The following is a 21,780-nucleotide window of genomic DNA, read 5'->3' as shown; positions in this document are numbered from 1 at the left end:
ATTAACGTGTCCTAAAAATAAAGGAGGCCTAGGTCTTCTGAACTTTTACATGTATTATTTAATTATTTCAGCTAACAAACTACTCACCATTGTGAACTTAAACTGATACGTATAGGCAGTACCCCATTTGGACCAAATTATGGCATCAATACATTTCAAGTAAAAATATTAACCCAATTGCTCTTCCTTTCCTTTCTAAGGAAGCTGCTAACATTCTGAAAATTTCCAAACCCTTAAAACAAAAGATCAATTATTTTCAAGAATTAATAAAACTCATTAATCTAGATAGCATTTTTCAACTAACACAAACTTTACACTTAAACCCTAATATCCAGTTTAATAATGTACCTTTTAATCTTTCTAAATTTCCACTTATTCAAAGTTTCACTGTGTGGGACTTGCTACAATATAACGATTTATCTCTCACTAACCTACGCATAAAGCTGAAAGCAAATATTTATTACATTACTATACTACGTCAATTGAGAGATAGCATCATTGTGAAATTTGCTCACATTAAAGTAAGTATAAATGATTTTACAAATCTTACCACTGTTATACAAGCTCTAACATTACCACAGAAGATGTTATCTAAATCTTATAATCTGGTTAATCAGATAATACATAATAATACTTGTCTATTTTCTGATTATTGGGATAAACAGAATGTCCATTTGTCTTTAACTCAGAAACTTTCAGCCATCAAGGATACTTTAGACTCTTCCCCATTCAAGAAGCTTTTTAATACCCAGTTAATGATATTTAATAATGTATATCATACTCCTTCCAAACTTAACAAGTTTGACTCCAGAATTCCCTCCTCATGTTCTTGCTGTTCTTCTTTTAATGCTGATCTCTTACATATTTTGTGGTCCTGTCAGCACTCACATAAACTTTGGACCTCCCTTAAAATCAGATTACAAAAAATGGGATACCAAAAATCCACACTATCCTGGGAATTAGCGATTCTTCATATTCCTATTATTCATCTATCAAAATTTGATACACATGTGTTAGTTTATATTTGTTCACTCATTAAGTTTTATATTACTAAAAATTGGTTAGACCGCACCAAACTAAATTGGAATAACTTTAGAACCTTAGCCTACTCTTATATTTCAGCTCAGAAATTACTGGTGAAGAGTCCAAAGAAGTTAGCTCTTAACAATAAAGTCTTAGAAAAGGTATTTCACATCTTGGATAGTGTTTAATAATCTCTGTCATTTTTTTATAGTTTTATTAACCTAGCTCTCTCTCACTTACATTTACATGCATACTCCTTTATATACAGGCTTATATACTTTGTTGCCTCTGGTTTAACATATTCATACTTTGTATATAGTTATGTTATAGTTGTCCTGTTTAGAGTTCTTGCATTTACATTGTTATAGTCTTGCATTTATACTTGAACTCCCATGCTCTTATATCCAATGTTCATTTTGGTTATTGTGTTCTTGTTGTATTGTAAATATGCATATATTAATAATTCAATAAAAAGTTTTTTGAAGGAAGAAAAAAAAAAAAATTATCCAATTAACTGGTAAAAAACCTCAGAACTGAGCCCTGTTCCAGCAGTCTTCAATCAGACAAGTTCAGGGCCTAAGTGGGTATGCCTACCCAAATGTTCTCTCTGTATTAGGCAGGATGAGCTAATGAGACTAGACTGGGCTAGAGCTGGGATAGGGCTGAACAGATGGGAATGGTAGGAGTGTCTGAAATCAAAATATGATCTCACTGTACTCGGTTGAGTGAGCAAATGAGATGGGCCCAGGACGAGTGTTCAAACACAAATTTACAGGAGGGGGCGGTCAATTCCAAAGCCGCCAAGATTAATACCACAACAAAAACAGGGTGGGTGGGGAAAACTAACTACAGACAGGGAGAGAACAGAGAAAGAGCTCACAATTTTAAGTAAACAAATAAGTAAGCAGATAAATGCAGTACTATTTTTAACACAATATTCAATGAAACAATAAACAGAAAAAATAAAATTCTGTACTATATTTTAACACTGTAAGTTTATACTTATCTCAGCTTGTAATAAAGTTGATGTAGGGTATGCAAAAGCTAACCAAACAGCTCCAGTATGCAACTATTCAGCAGAAATAATTTCAGAGATAAGGGACTAATACTTTAAGGCACAGAGAACCCCTCTAGGCTTAGAATTCTACACAGAATAACAATGAAGTGAGAAGAATAAACTAACCGCAGACAGGGAGAGAACAGAGAAAGAGCTCACAATTTTCAATAAACAAATAAATAAACAGATAAATGCAGTACTATTTTTAACACAATATTCAATGAAACAATAAACAGAAAAAATAAAATTCAGTACTATCTTATAACACTGCAAGTTTGTACTTATCTCAGCTTGTAATAAAGTTGATGTAGGGTATGCAAAAGCTAACCAAACAGCTCCAGTATGCAACTATTCAGCAGAAATTTGCAACTTTGGAAGGAGAGGTATGTTTTGCAGAGAGTACTGCTGCTATGGAACAGACACCCATCCAAATAAAACTAAGTTCATCCCTGTCCATTTTCAAGTATAACATAGATCTGTGAATGGGCCCCTGTACTACTAATGGACATAAACAGCTCCTAAATGGTTTAACCCACGAACAAGTCCCCTCACATTATCCATGGTATGATCCCATAGATGGGTAAGGCCACTTTTTAACCAAATGGGATAAATTATTTTGAGCACAAATAGGGAAACTGGCTAGGCTTAAAATGGCCTGCAAGGGCAGCTAGCCTAGTACTTACCAATGAACCTATAAAATGAGTACAAGTAAAAACAAGCATGAGCACAGAAGCAGGGTTGTATACAGAGTCTATATAATGTACAAATAACTACAGGTAAACCCGCATGCAAAGTAAAATCACTGACTGTGAGCATTAGTTGAAATATAATGGAACACTGCCGTTGTTACTAAAGTTTGAGGCTATAATTTACAGCATTTACAGGGTTAATAAATGACATGAGTGGATGAAGGAAAAAGTGTATACAGTGTGAAGCTGAAATAAAGGTATTAGTGTACACAAAGCATCCGCGATGGTGGTGCTGCTGTAGCGCTGTCGCCTCACAGTAAGATGCTGTCTGGTTCGATTCTCAGCTAGAGCGTCTTCTGCGTGGAGACATGCATGAATGGGCGTACCTTCGTTGAAGGTTGTGCATCAGGGTTGGCAACTCGGCACGTAAAAGTCAACTGCCAATCATTAGCGGACCGGAGTTCCGCTGTGGTGACCCCTAACCGGAAATAGCCGAAAGACACATACATAGTGTACACAAAGCAATAGCACACTGAATATTAAAGCAGTTGACGTATTTACAGCAAATAAACAAATATGTACAGTAGGAAGCACACACTATAGCAAGAGAAACTGATGTACTTACAACCTATATTTGTACAATACAGAAAGTATACAGCAGTCAAGTTTAATCTCTCATTAGGAATTTGTGGATTGTGTTTCAGTAGTGTTTGACATAGTATAAAATGGCACTAGGTAATCGGTTTCTTATAATCCAGAGGATATGCAAAAATATATCTGAAGAAAGCAAGAGAGCTGCTTTTTGAAGTAGTTGATGTTAATGTTAATGGTAACATTAGAGGGAAGGTTGTTCAACTTCTGACAAGTCAAGTTTCAAAATAGTGAATCACGATAAAGATTAAGGATTTTTGTAGATTTATAAGAATATTCTAACAGGTATTAGGTTTCCTGTGGGCAGACTGATTATACTGAGGTTTAATTGTGTTTTTATAGAATGGAGTAATTTGTGAGCCTTGATTATTAGTTTGTTTTGGAAGGATGGCCATTCAAGAGAGTTTAAGAATGTAAAGGCTGTAAGATTTGTAGACAGTGCAAAGTTCAACTGTTATTACCACTAATGATAAGGGTGCAGAGATTCAGAGACATTTTGCAAAGCATGTCTTAGCTGTGAGACACCTGCAAAGTAAAGTCCTAAGAATCAGTACTGTGTGACCATGCAGTACTCATCCATGAATCCTACTCACAGTGATTAACTTTGGGAGGAAACATAAAATAAATTGCTGAATTACATTATACATGTGTTTAAATGTGCATACATTTATTTTTCTTTGTTAGCTGGGTAAAAAACTGATCCTTATGAACCTTTTTTTCCGTTCCAGCCTAGATATAGAGGATAACGTGCCCAACCTATTGCATTACATTTGTTCTACCTTGGACTGTAGGGTTGTGGGCATCCCTATCTAATATGCTGCAGCCAGAAATTAGCATATAAAGTATTTAAAGAGGACAGTAATGTAACCCTGATGTCTAGGGTCAGATACCAAAATATTCTATTCTGTTATAAATATAATTTGGTATTCTTGGGAATGCATGTCATAGAACTATGTATCACAACTATTTAATTCCAGATGCTGGGGTTACCAGTGCTGGTTCCAGTAACAAGTTTAGGAACTGGATGGGCCTATAATATTTATTTGGGAAATCCAAGCCACTTTTTCTTTTTGCATTCTGAAATAGGTGGATTGTTTAAGTCAGTTTTCCAGTGGTGTGAATCCTGCTTGGAAAATGTTGTTGCTATTCTTGTGTTCCTTAGTGGTACAAAGATGGACAGTATTATCTGCGTAGTCTATTACACGTGGCTTTCTTGAGTGGATATGCATATTGTTTACATATAAACTAAATGACGACAATTCTAAGACAGAGCTGGAGGAAGCAGTTCCTACCAAAAGCTACCTGATAAAGTCCCGTCAGTTAGGTAACTCTAGAATCACTGTAGAATATATTCACTGAGATCAAGAACATTCAGGCTGATGTCTAGTCATAAGTGGACAGCATGTCAAATGCTTTTCGCAGATTGAAGAATAGTCCAGCTTGTGGTTCTGTTGCATTTCATTTTGAATAGTACAGCTGTGACGTCTGTGCACTCACCCAGCAATCAAGGAGCCTCATTCCTCACCAACACTTGTGAGGGGCATCCACATAGGGAAGGATAACAAAAATACACACACAGTAAAGTACAATTTCCCTTAAGAGCACACATAGATCACAGTCAGTCTGTGGCTGGTTTCTCCCTTTCCCTACAAATCCCCAATAAAACTCCCCACTGGCAAAGCTATGGGGTCCGGATCTCAGAGTACTGGTCAAGCTAAAACCTGCAGTACCCTCTTTGTCCAACCAGTGCTTCATGTCCCTGACCAAGTAGCTGATACACACACACACACACACACACACACACACACACACACACACACACACTTTGGGATAGGAGTTATATACAACAGAGAGACACTCCTGGTGAAGTTTGGCACAGGTTCTCTAGCTGTGTCCCTTTTACCCAGACTATACAGTAGTACCCCTTGCCACCAAACACTAACTAATATCAGCTCCTAATAAGGCCCTTATCAAAGGGGGACCAATTATTACTGTGCAATATTATTATACAAATGGTAAGTGTGACTGAACAGCAAAGCTTATTGGAGTGACTTGGACAGTATCACAATATACATGCAATGTACTCTAGGGCTTAAATTATCTCTACACAAAACAGCCACAGTTGAAAGATTTAAAAATATTTAATAATAAATAATAAAAACACAAGACAATACTTATTACTACACAGTGCTAGTCAAGAGTTCAGCGATCACAGGAAAATGCTTTAAATAATACAGTAGAATAGTTCTGGCATCAATGCAAAAAAAACAATTAGTCTAATCTTCCTATTTCCTAGCTATATCTACGAGAAAACACAGCTCTAATATAAACTTACATATAGAGCATAGGCAGAGTGCTGGTGATGTTGGATGTTCACAAGACAAATGTTAAAAGCTCTGAGTCTCTGTCCTTAAATTGATAACACAGTACCACTGACTCATTTTAGATTACATCATTTCTCCCTGGTTTCCAGGCTAACAGAAACTCTACATTTACATTGCTTTGATCTCACATCTATTCAGGAAGCTACAGCAATAAAAGACATTATAGATGCAAATTCTAACAATTAACTCTAGCCTCAAAACAATAGCAAGAATTCCTTCATCGAGACATCTCGGCTCCGAGTTTGAGATCAAAGAATTATTCAATGCTTGACTTATCAGCTTTCCTCCACCAGAGTGCAATGTGGTTATATTTTTGAAGTTAAACATTTAACAAAGAGAACATGCATGTGGCTTACATTAATATTTACAAATGACATAATTATCTACACAATCCTATCTAGCTAGGCTGTCAGCCTTCACATATCTTCACAACAGCTACAACATATCTACTGCTAAGTTTTTCCATAGTATATTTTGTAAGGGTTATACTAGTTCTGACTGAGTGTCTTTGTAAAAATTCATGCAGAGAGGTATGTAGTATATTATTTTCAGTTATAACTGTTGAGAGATTTTGGTGGCCTGTACATTATATGGGGGTTTAGAGAATGCGTAGGATGTCTGTTGTTCTGAATCTGGTTAATTTGATAGAACCCCTCTGTAGGGTGGGATGACGTGAGAATATTTCCATATGGCTGGCACTTTACCTTCATTCATACTTCAGTTTAGTAGAATTTCAAGAAAATAAGACACTTTATATACATTTTGGTGCTAGTTTCATAGGTTCATAGGAGATTACTAGGTTAAGGACCCTTACAAAGCTTACCAATATAACCTGATTCTACCCAATATATGGCCCAAAGAGGCAACAAGATGGCATGGATTTGTGCCTGTGGATTGAGTATCTTACAGATTTCCCTATCCGTAAGGGACATAGGCACTACCCCAGGTGTGAATCTACAACTCCCCATCCATTGATCCAAACAGCATTTGAAGAAGGCTAGGGAAGGGGTCTGCTTAATGTGAATAGTAAGCCTGTTCCAAATAAGGGCCAATCTCTGAGACACATATCTCTCTCTCTCCATCATGTTTTGAGTCGCTGACTAAATTTAGATCCCTGGATCAGGTGATCCTTGTGCTATTTGACTTGTGGATGTTTAGCAACTCCATCAAGATTGGATTTGTGAGTGCCTTCCTTGTACATCGGGCATAGGTCACCCCTTAATCATTGGTAGGAGACAGAGTAAAGGGATAGGACTTTTAGTCAGTATGTTTGTCAGCATGTTTTCTCACTGTGCAAATGTTAACTTGAGTTAGTCGTTAGTGAGTGAGTTAGTTTAAAGTACTAATTGGATAATATTTTTGGATTTTGTAGGATATAAGATGGATATGGAAAGAAAGGCTGTTTCAAAGTAGTTGCACAATAATTCTGTGCTTTTGTTTCTGCTTTCTAATAGAGATGATGGGGTTTAGTATTGTCAGTTTTCAGGAGTTTGTTTAACTTCCTTCTGAAGGCTTTTGCAAGTGGTTGCTGATCATGAAAAATCTCTTGGTACAAGACACCTTACGTATCATTGCTTTTTGTTTCCTCTAGTTCTTAGCTTTAGGCAATATTCCACTGAGCAATAGCAATTGAAGACACAAGATAGATTGGCCCAGATTATTTTGCACCCTAGTGGCAGGATAGTGCAGTAAGAACTTGTCCGATTGAAGACTGCTGGAACAGGGCTCAGTTTTGAGCTTTTTTACTAGATAATTGAGTAATTTGTTTAAATCAGTTTGCTTGTTTTCTATTGTTATATAAAACATTGCACTTTATTCATTTGCTTTTACTGTATTTGTGTTTTTTCCTACATTATTGCATTTATTCTGCTGCATTTATTGCTGCTTGTTAGTAGCCTGATTAAACTGTAACTGTTATTTTAAGCCTTTGGTTGAAGCACTTGGGCTTCCGAACAGTTGTTTTACATTAAGAAGGTTTGTGGTCTGCACTGTTGTGGCAGGACAGGTAGCTTAGAATCTTCTAAGTTGGGAGTTGCTGGCTTAGTGTCTGTTATTCTAAGAATGTGTTTGTTCTGGTTTAAGCACTTGGGCTTTGGGCCAGTTATTTACATTAAGGAGGTGTGATCTGCACTCTTGTGGGAGGAGAGGGTAGATTCTGCCCTTCTGAGCTGGGAGTTTCTGGTTAAAGGCTTATTGTGTCTGCTTATGTGAACTGTTTCTCTCTGAAATTGGTGTGCCTTGTTTGCTGTTGGATAGACTAGATTCAGGCATGCTGAATCTAGCTTTGTTTGTATAACCTGAGCACTAATCCAGACCATCTTTTTTTTTTGGAGAAGGTTCTTTTGCATCCTAGTGGCAGGAGTGTGCAGTTAGAACTTGCCTGATCAAAGACTGCTGAAATGGGGCTCAGCTTTTAGCTTTTTATTGGTCAGTTTGCTCATTTGCTACTGTTACATTTAAAAAAATACATTTTATTCATTGCTGTTTAGCTAGGGTTTAACTGTTCCTGGCGCCATAAAGTCTGCTCTTCAAATTTTCCCTTAGAACTAGCCAATTTTTTAGTTTTAGCACTCAAATTTGGTTCTTTGAGGTCAGCACTTTTTCAGAACTCATTGTAAGCACTAAATAAGTTAAAAATTACTACAGCACTCAACTTTCCTCACTTGTCTAGAGGAAAAAGTTTTTAGCACGTAATAAATAAGCACCTATCCAAGCATGTCTAAAGGTCAGCTCTCGGTGTTTTCTCCTATCTACCTGATGAATCTGGGCATTTTGGGGCAGTGCAGCAATTGCCTCATGTTAACAGACAGCCCTCTCCTCCTTCCACCCAACACTACAACCTATGAGAGATGCACTTACATAACCAAACTGGAAGCAAAGCTCTCTTCACCCAAGACTGGACTAGACAGTCAAGAGGAGAAGGTAAACACTTGCACCACACCACACTCATCACATAGTTCCTCAAAACCTACACCACCAAAATACACACGTAGCAACACAAAACACACACCTACATTCACGGAGGCTCTCAATAAAAATCTGCTCAATCAACAAAGACATCCAAAGCAGAAACGCATGCAACCTCTACCTCCCAACAGAACCCAAATGACACATAGCCCACAAACTCAGTGTGCCACTCAACCACAGCCCATAAGGCATAACAATGTACCCAAAACTCTAGTCACATGTGACTCTATAGTCAGGCACACTGATGTTCCATTCACCAGGCTAAACAAGGAGAAAGTTACTGTCAGCTGCATGTCGGGTACCAGGATCCGCCACATAATGCACGTACTCGGGTCACTCCACAACAAGTATGAATATGACTCTGTCATTGTCCATGTTGGTGTGAATGACCTGAGATGTACCTCCCCTGACTACATGAAAAGAGACATGGAGGAGCTCTCCGATCTTGTAGCATGGGCAGGTATGACCCTAGCCCTGAGTAGCATCCTGCCATCACCCAGAATGATATCACAGTACAAGGACATAATGATTTACTTCAACAATTGGCCAAGCTTCTGGTGTCATTCTAAGGTGATCCAGTATCTGTCTGCCTGGGATAACATGATTGACAGACCACAATGCTTTGACAGAGATGGCCTGCACCTGTCACCCTTAGGATTCCGGACAATGGCTATGGCTCTTGCCGCCCCTATTATGCCTTTTTTAGGCAATGTTCAAATGACAAATTCACCACCATAACAGGTACAAGCAAGCAAAATATGAGGGTAATGCTACTCAATGCTAGAAGTCTAAACCTCAAAATACATTAATTCCAGGCACTCCTTAAAAAGGAGAACATCGACATCTGTGCAGTGAAGGAGACCTCGTTCAAGGCTTCAGAGAGCACCCCTGCATTACCAGGCTATAATTCTTACCACACCTTTCGGCCACCTAACCTGGACCAAAACACTAAAGGTGGAGGCATGTCCATATTCATTAAGGATATCCACACCTCCAGGCTAGTTGCTCAGCATAATGCATCTGAGATTATCTACGTGCAACTAACTCTGGGCAAGACTGCAATCCAAATTGTAACTTGCAACAGATCCCCCACCATGCCCCAGGATTCCCAATCCTTATTTCTTGATACACTGGAAAATAATAGGGTACAACCCAACACCCTAATAATGGGTGATTTCAACTACCCCACCATTAGCTGGGAAAACTACTCATGTACCAACTCTTTTGCTCAACGTTTTCTGGAATTCATAAATTCCAACACCTTGGATGAACGTATCCACATACCCACCAGGGGCAGCAATATCCTAGACCTGGTCATTACCAACATGGGTGACCCGTGTTCCACACCAGAGGTAATTTCCTTGTTGGTCAGATCTGACCACAAGCTAGTCAGCCTAGACATCCACATCCCATCCCCAACCGCTATTAGGGAAACCACAGTAAAAAATTTCTCCAAAGCCAACTTCACACTTCTTAAGACAGAAGTGGCAAACTTCACGACATCCATACAGACGGACAATAGAGGTACAACTGATGAATCCTACACAAATGCACTTTATAAGCACTTACACGAGTGCATGGATTGTGCTATCCCTAACAGAACCAAGATGCTATCCTCCAAACAAAGGAAGCCAATCTGGTGGTCCCCTGCCATAAACAAACTCTACAACAGAAGAAAGAAACTGTTGCAAAAAAGAGTAAAATCTAAATTGCATAAAATGTAATACAGTACCTAGTTACAACACAATGAAGATATATGTGTGTGTGTGTGTGTGTGTGTGTGTGTGTGTGTGTGTGTGTGTGTGTGTGTGTGTATGTGTGTGTGTGTGTGTGTGTGACATTTTTAAGACAGACCTCAGAAAGTCAAATTTTATATGGTTGAGACCATATTACTGACTTTCTGAAAAGCCAAAACAGCTGTATGGATATCATGGTACAATGGGGATTAGGGAATTTACCCTTTCCCCACTGTAGTGCAATGCTAGAGGAAGTTTGTATAATTAGCAGGGGGTGTGGAGGTGCAGCCCATCCACATGATGGGTGCAGGGGGATTATCCCACCACAAAAACATTGAGGTTTTTTTTTTTGAAATTATGGAACTTCAATCATGTGATCTTGACTATATGCAGTTCAATATTCCATAATTGCAATGTACCAACATAGATCCATGTATTTATACATTTATGGCTGCAGTAGATTTTGGCATTTTTGTATTTGGTGAGAGTTGTCATATTACATTACAGGTGAACTTCAACAGTTCCACTGTAATATACTGTTAGTGTGATGTTAGTATACTTAATTTCCAGGGGATGGAAATGCAAATCTGGCTATTTTATGTGATTGCAAATGTAATGTTCCATTTGCAATTACCTTACTTATTTATTTATTTTATTTGATGAAAGAGGTTGCCAGTTTACTTTCACAACATATTTTATGTTACTTTTGTTTCTCTTGCTAATCTGAAATCCAGATGGTAATTATCAAGAGATGAACAGCAGCCACAAAAATGCATGTTGCATTCATAGTTCTGGACTGGGCATATAATAATCAAATAAACTGGAAAGCAATGAAGCTCCCATATAGTTGACTCATTTAAAATAAGATATTTAGCCATTTAAATACTTCTTCATTATTTCGTAAGAAGCTGTTTTAAATCAAGCTAATGAGATGGAACAGATGCAGGCCATCTGTCTGGGGTGCTGACAAGCCATGCTTAATTAATTAATTAAAAGCAGGATGACTAGACAGGAGAAGGAAGAATGAGTCCCTGAAATCCTGTGTACCTGGTTCAAGGAAAGAGTGGAACTTAGCCAGAAGTCATCTCCCAGAATATTAGCTTATAGATCATTGAAGGCAGTAAGTCTGCAAAGTTTGCACAGGATTGCACTCTTTTATACTCTGCATGGCTTCACTAAATGCCATGTGTATGCTTCCTGAGAGAAAAGGAGGAGCATGCTTAAAAAAAAAATTACAAATATTTTTGAAGCAACTTACACAAAATAATACCACTGCTTAAGGAGTCACACGACCTTCCCTGGATGCAGATTTAAATTTTTCTTACTTATCTACAGTTTTAGATAAATTCACACTTTAAAAATAAATCTCAACCAGGTGTACCTTTTCAGATGTGATGATCAGGTAGCATATTACATGGTGAGTACAGCTAACACATTTCCGAGTTATCAATGACAGAGAATGATTGTCAAAACCAACTATTTTGCAACACTAAAAGAACTGTATATAACCTTCAGTGCACAATAGGTGTCCTGTGTTTATGTGAAGTAAAATAAACCTTTAGCAATATTGTTGAAATGCACTTAATGTTTATGCCAAGCACTTCTTCCATTAAGATGCCATCACATGTTTTTAAAGCATTTGGAGTGCAAATTCAAAAGGTACAGGTGCTGAGCCTTATGAACAGATCTTCAAGAGAATGCCTTTCACAGTTCACTGCAGGAGCACAACTGACGTTTTGTAGCTGAAACTCATCACGCAGAAAACAGGTTGTACTGATTGAACCTCTCATTTCTTGATCTGCCTTAAAGAACTGGAGAAGGCTGACCCAGATAATTATGTAATCAAGTTCAAATAGCAATTCTTGGACTATTCCACATCCTCATTTCACAGATGACCAAGCAAAATAGTACCACTTGCATCTCACAAATTTGCAAAATGCTTAGACATTTCATATTTAAATGTCTGAATTACACTGACCAGAATTACAAACGGCATGTTTCACACACACACACACACACACACACACACACACACACACACACACACACACACACACACACACACACACAATGTAATCAGTGCTAAGATGACCAAAGCCTGGAATATTGACAATCACATGACACTGTCCCATCTGTATGATGATAAAAGTAAATGTTTTCTTTTTTTATTGTGTGGCAGGGGGCTGCATCCCCTTGCAAACCCAGATTGGGACTCTGAGCTGGCTGCACAGAATCCTGATCTATATATAAACTACACAAAGACCCGAGTAACTCAAAATAAAAATAATTTATTTTCCCCTCACCACTAAATGACTTTATCCTTGAAAGTAGACTGGAAGGTATTTTACTGATTTTATTTTTCTTATACATGGTTACTTGAATGGTTTTCTTGTGTGTGTTTGTTTGGGGTCTACAAATTTTAGGAATGTGTTTTAGCTCAGTTTGTGGTATTACCTTGTCTGACAGCACTGTGTCCCACAAAATATTTTTTTTAGTTAATGCAATCTCAAACTGAGAACAATAACCCATGGAAGGAATGGGGGTGAAGCTCCTACCTGTGGAATAAAGCAGGTCTTCTCCATGGAAGAACACTGATTTGTGTGGGTGGTGACTGCAGAAATGAAGTCCTGCTTCAAGTACCATTGGAATAATTCTTTACATATTTGATGAAACCATATTGTGCATTGGTATACAAGGAAATAACATTTTGAATAGTGTGAAACTGAGGTGTTGTAGCATACCATGCAACTGTGTTGGTGTGCATAGATACACACACATACATGCGCATACATGCACATATGTGTACATATATACTTATGCACAGTACTGCTGTAATAATTAAAATAACAGCAGATTTGAAAAAAAAAACTAGTGCTATCATATGTTACCAAACTTAGAAGGAAAGGTAGATAAAATCATCCCGTTAGAGAGCAGTAGTAAAGAAAAAGTGAATAAAAAAGAGAGAACAACATTGTTCATCTAAGTGCTGATGCTTCCATTACCAAATTTAGCTATATCATCAGTCATCTTACGCTAGACATTAGATTGGTGAGTTCAGTCCTGTGGTAGACCACAGTAGCCTTTTGCTTTATTGGTGCAGCTCATAGTAGAAAGCTTGCTGCTTTGTCAGCCCAGAAGTTTCTGTCCTGTGTTCAACTGCTGAAGACGCTTCAGTTCTCCCACTATGCCAGGCTTGCTTTTGGCTGTTTTTACTGTTCAATCAGTACTACAGAAGCAGAATCCTTATTCGAATGGAGTCAGTATTTCAAAAGCAGAAGGATACCTGCAGAATCTGATAGAATTGGCACAGACCGGACTTAGCGTCTCCACAGAAGGCATACTGCTAAGTAGTGAGTAAGAGATCCAAGCATGTAGCTGTTTGCTAGTGTGTCTCGTTTCTTTTTTCATCCTAAATACACACTGATACATGAATTGGTGAGGCACCAAAGTACCTTCAGGTGAGTTTGTGTGTATAAACTGATGAAATGGCATTTTGTCCAGCACTGATCCTCAGCATTGTGCTCACTGTTTAATGGTATATACCACGAATAAGATAAAATGGGTCAGAATATACATGAATAAATGATGAATGATAATTATTGGCAGGAGGTTAAGATGTATGTAATGATGAAAAATAAAACAAAATTCAATAAAAACTCAAAGGATACTGTAACAAATGTTATTGTATAGCACTTTGAATAAAAGACTTTACTGAACAAAAATACATACATATATATATATATATATATGTGTGTGTGTGTTTGTGTATATATAGAGGAAGCAAGATGAATATGCTAAGAAAAGGTAAGGGGTAAGGGCAAAACAGTCATACCAAATGGTGCTAATCCCCTGTTATTTTTCACAACTGACATAGTTTAAAGGGAGAGCATTATTTTATCAATGTTTTTTCATGTGTTGCTTTAATACTACAAGCACCCCATTAATCACATTATTGAAACCACTGCATGAAAATTAAGTCCTGCAAACATTTGTGGTGTGCCCCTATCTTTGTCCACTCACGTTTTACTAGTCATTACAATTTAGATATTCCTATGCATCAGCAAGCAAAACAGAAAAAGTATCACCTAATGGGTAAACTACATAACTACATACTATTATGTATCTCCTATGGGTTTCAGACATCTACTCCAAATGTATCCTATCAAATTAAATGAGTGATCAAAAGTCCAGTCAATAAAAGCCGAAAACTTTCTAGTAGTTGACTTTTCATTTACATCCTCAATGTAGGGATGTGCACCTTGAACACCCATAATTATGTGAAATAAACTCTGTGAAGTCAATACACCTTTGAGAAAAATAACAATAGCTAGAGCTATGTTATCATGCCTCTGTCACATTGATTAAATTTTCAGAGACCTGTAACTTATAATTCCAACAAGGGTCTTTTTGGTAAAATATCTGCTTCCATCCTAGAATTTGTATTTAGTAGAGAAATGAATCTAAGTAAATCATTTGCATACTACTTAATGAGATCTCGCTTTCTGAGACCTGAATTCTCACTTACAGAAACATGTAGCAGCATCTCAATTAATCTGGAATACTGTATTCGTGAAGGAGGCAATGTATTAAATGGGACTGTTTCCTGTCTTCTCTCTTAGCTAAGATAATGGAACACTGGAATGTCATCCTTTTCAGTGAGGCGAGAGGTGTTTTAGAACAGGTTAGCAGGTCAGCTCAACACGTGTTCATTTTTCTACACTGCCACACTGGGATCTATTTACATGTATGGAAAAATGTGACCCTTACAACTTAATGAAGTCACGAGATTGCAGCCACTAGGCAATTATCAAGCAAATACGCTTAACCATTAAAGAACATTTGCACAGATGAAAAAAATGCAAATCTGGGAAGACAATAATACTGATGTACGCATGCAGATACATCTGTATTTGATTTCTAAAACACATGCACATACTCATGTTGTACTGAAGTCATTTCTGCTGTTTGCTTCTCTGCCATATTTTAGTGCAGCTATGTTGATATCTTAATAGGAATAAGAAATGCAGAAAGCTGCAAGTGTCTTACAGCTAAAAATAGCTTTCATTTTTTCCTTATTCTTTTTACAGCTTACCATAAAAGAGTCAGAAGGCAATCAACTCTTTCAATCAGAGCTGTAGATGAGGTCGCATCTTTTTCAGACCAAGGTTAAATAAGCAGCCAGTCAGATACACTGGAGCTCTTCAGCTACTAGTTTAATCCCTGGCTGGTAACCTTCTTAGAGAAAAGCAGCCTTTTGGAAAAAAAAGGAAAAGGAGAAGTAAAAAGGATAGGGAAATAGCAGATTGGGAGCCATTGCAGAAGTATTCATCCATCACACGTGTGCAGTGATGTGATAAAATACAGACTGAGTGTTAAAATCACAGGGCTGAGCAGATCTAGCAGCTGTTCTTTTTAGAGTGCATGTATGCGGCCTCATTTATATATTATTTTTAAAATTGAGTATATACCTGGAAAAGTAAATTGTTTGTGACTCTATCTAGAAAATGATTGAAGGGCTGGAATATTTTAAGTAATATATCAAGTCCAGGCATCTTTTCTTGGAGCGCATAGTAAGGTTGGGCAGAAGACTCATATGCATATTTTTTCTTCTTAATGCAGTATGTAGAAAAACATGAATCAAACTGTTTTGTTTTCCTTGGTAAATAATGGACAGGTATTTGTCACCTTCATGTGGCTACGATCCTACTGTCTCTCTGAACTGTTTGTGAAACATAGGACAGTACTACATAATGCACAGAAAAAGATGAGCATCGGCAGAATTTGTGCTAATTTGTTGTCCCTGCACACAGTTATACTGACATTCCTTAATAAGTAAACAAAGTACTTAGAGGAAGCTGTCACCAGCTTCCTTTTGTATAAAATTAATATGCTATATTTATTTATTTATTTGTTTACTGGGATGGTCTTACTGGGTCTACAGAACCCGTTTTCAGGAGTGCCCCAGGGAGTAAAGGTCCACATACAGTACAATACAAATACAGTATAATCCAATACAATATAAATGACATGAGAAATACTGTGCACAAATGAGTTGGAAGAATATATGCTATGTTACAAGATACCACACATCTAGGCAATTCTATAGACTTAAAACATTGTAGACAATTTTAGTCACTCTCACTATAGACATAGCCTATTAGTAGATAGTGTCCAAAACAGTATGTAAGTAGTGCAATGTATGACACTCACTGTTATAGTACATGAAAACAGAATGTTGGTTTCATTTAGTAAAATAATAGCCAGAAAGTTAGTGATGCAGAAATAGTGAGAGAGTTAAGAAGAATAGAGGCATTACCGTCTGAACAGTAGCTTAAGGATATGGTATAGAAACAGAGAAGGAGTTAGGCGAGCCTTATGATCTTATAGACTATGAGGGAGTGAAATGTGACAGTAGAGAAGGATGAGGGTAGTGTGAAAGAAGAGGAAGAGTTGAGTATTAGGCAGGCTTCATGCAGGAGCAGAGCCATGTATTTTTGAGATGATTTTAAAAGAGGCTTTGAAATGGGTCAGGCTAGGCATAGACTTGGTAGACAGAGGTAGTGAATTCCAAAGTATAGAGACAGAATATGCATACAGAGAGTGACCTGGTTTTCTTATAGGTTTTGAGATAGCTAAGAGATTGTTATCTTCTGATTGTAGGGATTGATTTGATGTGTAAGATGTCACTAGATTGGCTAGTGCAGGGCAGGTAGAAGGCTTGAAAATAAGGGTGGGCAAGGTGGATAGCTGAATAAAGGCAAGTTAGTTGGGCAGTTCAAGTCAGTTTTGTTCTGCAAGTGGTTTACAGTGGTGTGTGTGTGACATTTAGAGTTTGTGGCAAACTTTGCAACTTTGTTGTAGCATTGCTCCATCTTGCTTAAGGTAGAAGCTTGTAAGTTAGTTAGGATAGGGGCACCATAAAGAAGGAAGGGAAGTAAAAATGTTTTTGTAAGGGTAGTTTTGGTTGCTGTAGTAAATAAATGTTTGTTTCTATATAAGAGTCCCAGTTTGTGATGAGTTTTCTTTATATTTTGCTGTATATGGGGGTCAAATGAAAGTTTATTGTCAATGATAACTCCTAGAAGTTTGGTTTCCTGCACTATTTCTATGACAGTGTTGTCAGATGCAAGGCTATTGAAATGATCACTGACCTGGGAGGTGTTTTGGGGTGAAGGAGTACTAGTTTAGTCTTCTTTGGAGTAAGAAGGAGTTGGGCATTTCTTAGCCAGGATTCTACTGCAGTAAAGGACTGCTAAGTTTTTGAACGTAGTTCTGGTAATGATTGTGCAGTACGGATTATGGTGGAATCATCAACATACTGAATGAGGGTTCTAGGGTGAGAGGCAATGCAAATGTTGTTTGTGAAAATGTTGAAGAGTAGGCATCCAAGGATGGAACCTTGAGATACTCCAGTAGGGTTGTGGAGAAAGGGTGAGAGTTCATTGGACCATTTCACTGCTTGTTTACTATCCTTGAGGTAGCTCTGAAAAAATTTTACTATGTTATGTGAGAAGCCTACGTTAGACAGTGTGTTCAATAGTAAGGGGTGAGACACTGTGTCAAAGGCCTTGGAGAGATCAAGGAATAATGAGGCTGTATATCTTGCTGCATTGCTGGCCTTGTTCACAGTGTCTGTAAAGGATAATAGGGTTGTAGCTGTGCTGTGACTGGGTCAGAAGCCATGTTGGGTTTTGGTTAAAAGATTGTTTTGAAGTAGATATTGCATAACCTGCTGACAGATACCTCTCTCGAGAATTTTGGACATGGGTGACAAGATGGATATTGGACAGAAATTGGATGGTTCGAAAGAGTTGCCTCCTTTCTGAATGGGGGTGATCTGAGATTCTTTCCATATGGCAGGTACTTCTGATTTGAATAAAGGCCTATTTATAAGGATACTGATTGGGTAGGCAAATGATTTAGTGTGGTGGAAGATTATTAGCTGAGGTGGAGCAGGGTTTTATTTTTTGTAGCAGTTTCTTAATTTTGTCAGTGGTTATGAGCTGAAATGAGAATGGGGTTTGTATGACATTTTGTTGACTAGGAGGGTTAGTAATGACAGGCTTAGAAGTAATTAACAGCATAAGGTTGGCTTCTGAATAGGTTGAAGGGTGGGGGTGTTGGGTAGGTCTGATATTGATTTTATGAAGTGCTTGTTAAAAGTTTTTGGCTATATGTGATGGAGGGGTATCAGGTGATGGGGTGTGCTCTCCTGTTTGTTCCAGGGTTAAGTTGAGAAGATGTGGATTGCAAAAAGATTTTGAGGTTGATTTTGTGCTGAAGTTGAAGCTGGGAATAGTATGACCTCTTATCTCTGTTGATTAGTGTTGTCACTTTGTTATGTAGTGTTTTGAAATTGACATGATTTTGTTCATTTTTATTTAGTTTCCGTGTTGTCCAGGCTAGGTCCCTTTGCTTCATCATGTGTTTACATTCCATAGAGAGTCGTGGTGCTAATGTCCTTTTGATTCTTTTCATACGAATGGGACTAGGGTATTAAGTACGTCAAGGAAGGCTTCATTAAAGTATAGTACAACATCATTAAGGGTTAGCTGTTTAAGGGGTGTCCAGTCTATTTCATGTAAGAGATTAAGTTTATGCTGACAAAAATTAGTTGAATTCCTAACTGATTTTACAGTGAGTACTCTTAGCTGCTGTTAGTTTATTCTAAGGGAATAAGCTGGCAGATGATTGCTCAGGGAACTAGACAGTGTACCGGAAGAGGGTAATTGGTGGGGTGGGATACTAGGATACAGTCTAGGGTGGATTGGCAGCTAGTAGTTGGAAGCTCTTACATCTCCTAAACTTATTGTTTTGAGGTTTATTGTTTGGGATGTCTAGGATAAAATACTTTCCAACACTGGTATAGTGTGACCTGGTGGGATACATAGTACTATTATGCAAATTTTTTTTAATGTGTTGAGGTTCCAAAAAGAGATTAGTACCTCAGCATTAGAAAATATGGTTATATTACTGGTGTAGGATGTAATGCTCAGTACAGAGGGATATAGCAGGGCTATCCCCCACCCCTTTTTTTAGATCTATCATTTCTGGTTATTGTAAAGTTTGGAGTATTATTTCTGAGTATTTTACATTGGGGTGTAGCCATATTTTGGGAAGAGCTAGTATGTCAGGTTTCTTTTGATCAATCCAGGCATGCAGTGGGGCTATTTTATTATGTATACTTCAAAGGTTCAGTGTAAATATATTTAACTCTTTGGGGTGAATCTTGTGGTTAGGATTAGAGGGTGGGCCTGGGTTAGGATGTATGTATCCACATTTGAGTAGATAGGTAATGAGGAATGAGTACCATGGGAAGTGGTTTTTTTTTCCATAGGTAATGGTACTGGTATCAGGTGTGGTTTACAGGAGATGAGGAGGACAATTTGAGGCTTGAATACTATGGGAGGGTATAGGGGGAAAGCTGGGAGGAGATATGTGAGGTGCTGAGTTGTTTACTGGGGAGATAGTTGGCTGAGGTTGTTGATGTGTACTGGTGTGTGGGGGTATGTGAGGATATAGTTGTAGCAAGGTTGAGAATTAAGTGTAAATAAGTTAGGCAAGTTAAAAGGAGCAGCTCAACTGTGATGGTGGGTTTAAAAATAGTAAAAGTACTTATGTGTTAAAATGTAATATCAGGTGTAAATAGAGATGTATGTTATCTAGTGATATGTACGCAGCTTAAGGTATGGTTAGAAATGTTTTGACTTCAAGGTGGGCTTTGACAATTTGGTTAGGTGTTTTGCTTTGTGGTTTGTGATAAAGAGGAGTGGAGGAGATGTGATTGGTCAGTAGTAAAATTATGGTGCAATGTTAGTTTGATCTGTGTAAAGTAGAAGAGAAGGTTGTAAGCCTAGAGTTAAAGATAGTTTGATGTAGTAATTGCATTGTGATGGTGCTGTAGAGTAAGATGCAAAGAATTATAGCAGGGGGGTGAGCATTCAAGGTGGTGAATGTAAGGGAAAGTAAATACGTTTGGTTAAATAAAATTAAGTAAGGTGTGAATGAAATGTGGATGTGGACAAGGTAGAGTTGTATATAATTTGTTAATAAGACTGAAAGGGAGTGGCTTGCATGGGGTATTATTAGAGGTGATAAGTTGGGTGGGATATGGGGGCAGGGGAGCAGAGTGAGGAAAGTGAACAGAGTAGAAAGAACCCCCCTCCCAGATGGTTTACCACCAAAAACAGTGAGGTAGAATGTTCATGGATACAAAGACAAGGTATCTGAACTCTAAATACTTGAGACACAGCATTTAGTTTTATGGTTATGGGCTTTTCATTGTCTTTCCAGGTATATATTATACTGATAAAATATACTGAAGTGTTAATTTAGCTTCACCTTCCACAGTAAAAGACGTGTGAGTGAGTAAGTAGAGGTGGGGATATCCTTCCAGCAGATTCAACACTATAAAATAGAACACACTAATGCATGACTTAACAAATTAAGTTATTATTCCGAGTTCTGATTGCAGCACACTGCAGACTTACTTGATGTAACTGCAATACAAAAAGCAAAAATTAGATGGCTTCACTGAATTCTACTGTAAAAAAGACCAGTAGAAACTTGCTAATATAATTGCTACACATTAACAGCAGAAAGACAACATTTAGCTGCTATTGCTGAAACCTGGAGTAAAACATTCAGTAGAAACTTGCTGATATATTTACTACATATTAACAGCAGAAGACATAACACTTAGCCGGAGTTTAACACAGCAAAATTGTATCTGTTTTTTTCTAGTACAAGGTTGAACCAAAAGGAAGTAAACTGTAACTGTTAAGAAAATAAAAGAATCCACTGTACCTTATGGCAGAGTGAAGCAGCTGGATGGAGATATCACTTGGGGTATGCGGTAGTGAAGTGCCGGTGAATGTGGAGTCACAAAGGCAAAAGTAGTGGGGGGAACAAGCTGAGATGCAGGGAGGAGCAGTCAGTTCCTTCAGTGGAATGCAGTTACCCCCCAACCCGATGGTTTACCAGCAAAAACCATCAGTGAGGTAGATTATTTGTGGATACAAAGACAAGATCTCTGAACTCTAAATACTTCACTTTAGTCAAAGCAGGAAGCAGGAATGGAAAAAGAGGGTGTTCCCTGCTGGGTGATGTCATCGTGGCATCACAAAATGGGCAGAATTTGGGTGGGAGAGGGGGTGGGCGGGGTTATGGGTGATGCAAGGGGTGTGGCTTTACTCTGGTTTTAGCCACGATGAAACGTGGCAACCTTAGTCACAGCATTTAATTTTATGGTTATGGGCTCTTCCTTGTCTTTC

At 38.0% G+C, this 21,780-nt stretch overlaps 1 protein-coding gene across 1 annotated transcript in view; it reads right to left on the bottom strand.

Moving 5' to 3' along the window:
- LOC122789919 (cytokine receptor common subunit gamma-like) overlaps nucleotides 1-21,541 on the bottom strand; it is a 1,562,088-nt gene extending 1,540,547 nt beyond the window's left edge. Inside the window, exon 1 of the mRNA XM_044057381.1 lies at nucleotides 21,314-21,541. The gene's annotated coding sequence lies outside the window, so the exon portion shown is untranslated. The remainder of the gene's footprint in view (nucleotides 1-21,313) is intronic.
- Between the last annotated feature and the right edge of the window lie 239 nt (nucleotides 21,542-21,780).

The sequence above is a fragment of the Protopterus annectens genome, chromosome 15.part0 (genome assembly GCF_019279795.1).
Source record: "Protopterus annectens isolate FY-2018-M chromosome 15.part0, PAN1.0, whole genome shotgun sequence".
NCBI lineage: Eukaryota > Metazoa > Chordata > Ceratodontiformes > Protopteridae > Protopterus > Protopterus annectens.
The sequence above is the reverse complement of the archived record's forward strand: the minus strand, read 5'-3'. Positions and strand labels throughout refer to the sequence as shown.